Genomic DNA, 6,927 nt, shown 5'->3' with positions numbered 1-6,927 from the left:
GCTCCATCTGTCATTCTTTCAGTGGAAGGGTCATGACAGATAGGCGCAGGAAACTTATGGATAGAGGCCTTTTGAAGCCTGCATTCCAAGAGGCTGTGGATGCATCGTTCCAGACATCTAAATCCTCGAAGGAATCGAAGACGTCGGAGCCCATGTCATCGGCTCCGAGCTCTTCATTTAAAGTTCGCTCACCGGTTCCACAGACCTCGGGGCCGAGTGTTGAACTTTTGTCAGTTACCGAGCCTCGAGTCTTGGAACCGGTGACGGAGCTTCCACCTCCTGTACTTTTGAGGTCGGCTCCGTCTTCGATTCCTTCGACGCGTTCTTCTAGGCCCCTCTCCGACACCGATGTAGACCGCGTGGTGCAGAAATTAATGGAGAATACGGCCTTGTCCAAACTCATCTCTGTCTCCTCCCAGTTGGTGTCGAGACTCGAAGGCCTTCCCTTATCTCCATCTGTTCCTCCTCCGAGGCCTATCCAGTCTTCAGAGCCGGGAGAGGCTGATCTGATGATTGTGGAGCCCTCGGTGCTGGAACCGTCCTTCTCTCGGTCGGCACCATTCACCTCGACTCCGACGGACCCATTACCGGAAGATCCATCCTTGGTTCGAGGACCGAGAGTCGGACCGACGTTTCGGTTCCGACTCTCCCTCTCGGAGCCTCGGCTCGGATCGACTCTGCTCCGTCCTCGGGGTCGATGCCATCGGTTCCCGTCTCTGGGATTCCTCCGCTTTCTTCGGAACCGAGGGATTCCTCGACTCGGGACCCGGGGGCCTTCGACCTCATGAGGAAGGTGTTGTCAACTCAGACAACCACTTCAGCAGAAACAGCTTCTCCTTCCCATAAGGGTCCGTTATCCTCCTCTGCACCCACGGCTACATCAAAGCGTCGAGCACCAGTGTCTCAGCCGCCCCCAGAGGGTGCCCCCTCTTCCTCGGAGGCTTCATCGGATGCTCCCCCCGAGGAAGTGCCGAGGAAAAGATTGTGTAATAGGAGACACTTGGATTCTCCACAAGAATCCTTGACATCGGACACTGACTTAGATGATTCAGAAGGGTCCCCAAAATCACCCTCAGGGGATGTCTCCTTTTCTGACATCCTGGAGATCCTAAAACAGAGAGGTGATTGGCAAGCCCTACCCCCTTCTGAGGATGAGTCAGTCTTGCTGAAGGCATTCGGTGCTCGCCCTTCCTCCTCCTGGGTCACTCCGCCCTTCGATGAGTTGATGGAACTGATTGCTCGAAGGGCGTGGGAGACACCTGACACAGTGGAGCCAGTCCCTAGAAAGCCTAATAAATATATTACTGCCCCACAAGACAAGGCTTATCTCACAAAGGGAGTTCCAGTGGATGCTATGGTGGTGGCAGCGGCCACTAAAAAGGAGATGTCTGAATCTTCCTCATCTGTCCATCCGCCTAACAGAGATTCTAGGACTATGGACAGGTATGGGAAGCGCATTTTTAGTTCAGCGGCTTTTTCCATGCGATCCCTGAACTATTTGACCCATTTCACACGGTTACAGAGGGATCTAATCAAAAAGTTGGGAGATACCCTCCAGGGTACTACAGATGCTGCTGTTTCGGAGAAAGTTACAGCACAACTCAATACCCTTACATCTATTGTGAACTCGTCCATGAGGCTGATTTCATATGCAGCCGAAGGATCGAGTAGGGCTGCGGCTTCAGCGATTGCTCTTCGTAGACAATCCTGGATGCGCTTATGTTCCTTTGCGGAAGCCTTCAAGTCTTCCTTTACTAACGCCCCATTTGATGGTGCCACTCTTTGGCCCAAAGTAAAGGAGACCCTTACCCGGTGTGAGCAAGAGGGAAAGACTCTGTCTGCTGTCGGAGTCCGTTTTTCCACCCCATCCAGACCGTACCCCAAAGGGCAACGTGGTGGAAAAATGTGGTTTCGAAAACCCCAAGGCTCTTTCCCAGGCACACAGGGTGATGCCCCCTCTAGAGGCAGAGGAGGGGGCAGAGGTGGAAGACGTCGCCCTGGCGGCAGAGGGGGTCCGCAAAACCAAGGTGACAGGGATACACTCCCCGGGAAACCTTTCCAGCACTCCTGAGAGGAGGCCCAACTGTCCTGCTCTGGAGGCAGTCGGGGGTCGCTTAGCTTTATACCCTCAGGCCTGGCAAAGTCTTACATCGGACAATTGGGTAAAAAGCATTGTTACCAGAGGTTACAGAATTCCTTTCCTATTGCCCCCATTTCCATGAAAAGACTCCCAGATGTACCGCCCCATCTGCGAGACCCTGCAGCTATAGAAATTTCAAAGCTGCTAGAAAAAAAGAGTCATCCAACCAGTCCCAGCGGACCAGAGAGGATTCGGAACTTACTCAAGGTTCTTTTTAGTTCCAAAAAAGACAGGGGACTGGAGGCCAATTCTGGACCTAAGCAAACTCAATACCTTCGTCAAGAAAGAAAAGTTCCGGATGGTCACGCTTCAATCGATCCTTCCATTCTTACAGAAGGACGACTGGATGTGCTCAATAGATCTAAAGGACGCGTACTACCACATCAAAATGGCCAGGGCGTCCAGGGATCACTTGCGCTTCCGGCTGGGAGCCAGTCACTTTTAGTTTCGAGCCCTGCCCTTTGGTCTGACCTCAGCCCCCAGGGTTTTCACCAAATGTATGGCAGTGGTAGCGTCATACTTGAGACGCCTGGGATTCCAGGTGTTTCCGTATCTGGACGACTGGCTCCTTTCTGCCACCACCGAGCGTCGACTGATTCAGGCCAGGGATTACACATTACAACTCTGTGTTCATCTCGGAATTTCCGTAAATTTCGAAAAATCTGTATTACAGCCATCACAGCATATCTCATTCATAGGAGCAGAATTGGATACGCGTTGCTTAATCCTAAGGCTTCCTCCAGAAAGAATAGTCTCCCTACAAAACCATATATCTCTTCTCCTGTTGTCCAAAAAATCCCCAGCAAAACTGGTTCTGAAGGTTTTGGGTCTCATGGCAGCTTCCCTCATTGCGATACCCTTGGGAAGACTGCACATGAGAGTTCTTCAATGGCTACTGTTTGCACAATGGTCGTTCCAACAGTTACCCCTGACACACGAAATTCACATCACAAACATCTGCAAATCGCACCTGTCTTGGTGGCTTCAGACTTGCAATCTCTCCTGCGGACGACCATTTGTGCTACCCACGCCGACAGCTACGGTGACCACGGACGCTTCCCTGATAGGGTGGGGGGGCATCTTTCAGGGACAGACAGTCCAAGGCGAATGGACCAAATTGGAGTACAATCTGCACATCAGTGTTCTAGAGATGAGGGCAATGTTTCTAGCGTTGCAACACTTTTCTCCCCTTCTTCCTCTAGGGACAATTGCAGTTCAGTCGGACAACATGTCCGTAGTCTGGTACATAAACAAACAAGGGGGAACCAAGTCTTATCAACTATGCACAGAGGCCATGAGAATCTGGCAATGGGCAGAGTCCACGGGTCGCTTTCTGATAGCAGCGCACATCCCGGGGTTATCCAACGTCATAGCGGACAGGTTGAGCAGAGCCATAATGTTACCTCACGAGTGGTCCCTCAAACGATCAATTGCGAAGGAAATTTTTCGCAAGTGGGGCCAGCCTTGCTGCGATCTGTTTGCGTCTCCAATGAACGCCAAATGCAGAAGCTATTTTGCCCTATTACCCCCTCGAGGGGAAGTCCCCAGGGACGCTCTGGTTCACAATTGGCCCCCGGGTCTCCTGTACGCCTTTCCTCCTATTCCTCTGATTGCAAAATTTCTGCAGAAAGCCAACAACCTGGAGAGGACAATAATCCTCATTGCCCCATTCTGGCCTCGTCAAATTTGGTTTCCCTTTCTTCAAGCATACCAAATTCGGGAACCCTGGATCCTGGACCCGGAGCCGGATCTACTGACCCACTCGTCAGGGGCTCCCCACCCGTCGCTTCTCTCCCTCAGACTAGCAGCTTGGCTGCTCCGCTTCCCTTCTTAGCCAGGTCTGATCTTCTTTCCCCTGCAGTTCAAAATATTCTAGTGGCTTCTCATAAGGCTTCCACTACAAAGATTTACACTAGTAAATGGAAGCGTTTTGTACACTGGGCAACTACACAACAATTGGATTCAGTAATAGCCCCACTAAACAGAGTTTTGGAGTTTTTATCCGAACTATTCCACCAAGGAGCTTCTCCTGCCACTTTGAGAGTTCAATTGGCTGCCATTTCAAACTTTCATGTGGGAGAAAATGGGGCGCCTATTATGGCTCATAGACTTTGTAAGGCCTTTCTAAAAGGATCTTTCCATATCAGGCCACCAGTTAGAATTCCTACATCACCTTGGAATTTGAACCTTCTATTATCACAGCTAATGCTACCACCTTTTGAACCAGCCTCTTCCTGTTCTTTGAAATTTTTGTCATGGAAAACCCTTTTTTCTGGAAGCTATCACATCAGCCAGACGGGTATTGGAACTTCAAGCTCTTTCCGTTAAACACCCATATTTGATCTTTCACCCTGATAGAGTATCTCTTCGCACTAATCCATCCTTTCTCCCCAAAGTTTGCTCCGTCAATAACATTAATCAGTCCATTGAGCTCCCCACATTTTTCAAGAACCATTCCAGTAAGTTGGAATATATGTTACACAAGTTAGATGTTCATAGATAACTCAAGTTTTACTTGGATAGAACTAAGGATCACAGAAAAACAGATCAGCTCTTTATAGCCTTTGCAGACAGCAGAAAGGGCATGGCAGTTACGAAACAAACCCTTTCCAAATGGCTTTCCGATTGTATTATTTTTGTTTATACTGCCTCTGAGCAGAGTTTACCTGTCAAGCCCAAAGGGCATTCTACAAGATCAATTTCTACATCCCTGGCTCATGCAGCCCGCCTACCGTTGGACACTATTTGTGCGGCTGCCACTTGGTCTAAGCCACATACATTCATTACTCATTACAAAGTAGATAGGGTTTCCAGGGACAGGGCAACCTTTGGTTCCACTGTGCTCAGGAACGTTCTCCCGTGAGTTCCTCAGGAACACGGAGCTAGGGACGCTACCCAGGTGTAAGAACAAACGGTGAGATTGAACACTCTCACATATAGAAGTTATGTCCTTACCATAACGTTCCATGTGGAGTGTTCATCTCGCCTTTGTTCTTACATTCCCACCCTCCCACCCTCAGGAAGAACGTCCAGTTTAGGTGTCTAGTTTGGTTCTCCCGCTTCTGCTTTTGTTCAGTTGTTGCAGCTGTGTTTCAGCTATGCTTTGCATGAATGTGTTATGTTCACTCCCGTTGAGTTCTGGTTTGTTTGCAAACTAGATCTGAGGTAAAGGCAGAGGGGGATTGTGGGAGATAGGTTGGTCTCAAGCTTCTTCTCGATGCAGAGCTTTGCCAAGCGGCCGACACGGAGCCGAGGATCGGCTCCGAACACAGGTGTAAGAACAAAGGTGAGATGAACACTCCACATGGAACGTTATGGTATGGACATAACTTCTATTTTTGTTCTATCTAGGAATATTCTTCCTCCATTTGAGCCTGCATCTTCCTGCCAACTAAAATTTCTGTCTTGGAAAACCATTTTCTTGGTGGCCATTACATCAGCACATAGGGTGTCCGAACTTCAGGCCTTATCTATTAAACCCCCATACTTGATTTTTCACCCTGACAAAGTGTCGCTCTGAACTAACCCTTCCTTCCTTCCAAAGGTATGTTCGGAAGCTAATTTAAATCAAACTATTCACCTCCCAACTTTCTTCAGTAACCATTGCAACAAGTTGGAGTATATGTTGTATAAACTTGATGTTCACAGACAACTCCAATTCTATTTGGATAGAACCAAAGAATTTAGAAAATCAGAACAACTTTTTGTCTCTCATTCTGATACCAAGAAAGGGCTACCGGTATCAAAAGTCACTCTTTCCAAATGGTTGACTGACTGTATAAAATTCTCATATTCTTCCGTGAATCAGCAGTTAGAACATAATGTGAAGGCGCATTCCACAAGGGTTGTTTCTACCTCTTCAGCTTACATGGCTAGACTGCCATTAGACACAATGCGTGCAGCTGCCACTTGGTCAAAGCCACATACCTTCATTATGTATTACAAAGTAGATAAGGCCTCCAGGGACAGGGCTTCCTTTGGTTCCAGTGTCCTCAGGAATACACTCCAGTGAGCCACCCAGGATGGATGGTGCTTGGGACACTACCCATTTGTAAGAATGAATGGCTAGATTGAACAACTTCACATAAAGAAATTATGTACTTACCATAACGTTCCATGCAAGTTGTTCATCTCGCCTTCATTCTTACATTCCCTCCCGCCTATCCCCTCCAGGCGTCTCGAAGAATGAGTAAGAGATTTGGGGTCTGGTGGATCGTTGTATAGGATTTCTTACTCCGGCTGGCGTAATGTTCATGTTTTCTTATGTTGTATATGTTGGGATCAGCAAACTAGATCTGAGTTGAGGCAGAGAGCATCATGGGATAGGGACTTGGCCTCGAGCTACTCTAAAACCTCTAGCTTGTGAAAGTGTCCGACCCGGAGCAGAGTGATAGGCTCCGAACCCATTTAAAAGAATGAAGGTGAGATGAACAACTCACATGGAACGTTATGTTAAGTACATAACTTCTTTTTAATACTCAAGATTGCATTTAGTAATGGCTGCCCATGTCCAGGAGAGTTGTGGGCACTATTTCCAGTAAGAATTTATGGTGTCCAATCCACTTGTCCAGGTTCCTGTTGAGCAGTGTCATAGAGGTGCCCTGTTTCCCATGAATAAGTAGCCTATTCCAAAGCTGTGGCAGTCGCTGACAGATAAATGTGTCTCTCCAGCATGTCCTATTTAAGTAGCAGGCCATATTTAATTCCCTAGAACGATAGTCCTAGTCCCATTTGATTTACGGATATGCAGCAAGTTCATTAGGTTCTGGTCTGAGATTGCTCTGTAA

Source organism: Protopterus annectens, chromosome 9.part0 (assembly GCF_019279795.1).
Source record: "Protopterus annectens isolate FY-2018-M chromosome 9.part0, PAN1.0, whole genome shotgun sequence".
Classification (NCBI taxonomy): domain Eukaryota; kingdom Metazoa; phylum Chordata; order Ceratodontiformes; family Protopteridae; genus Protopterus; species Protopterus annectens.
Note: the sequence above shows the minus strand (reverse complement) of the source record.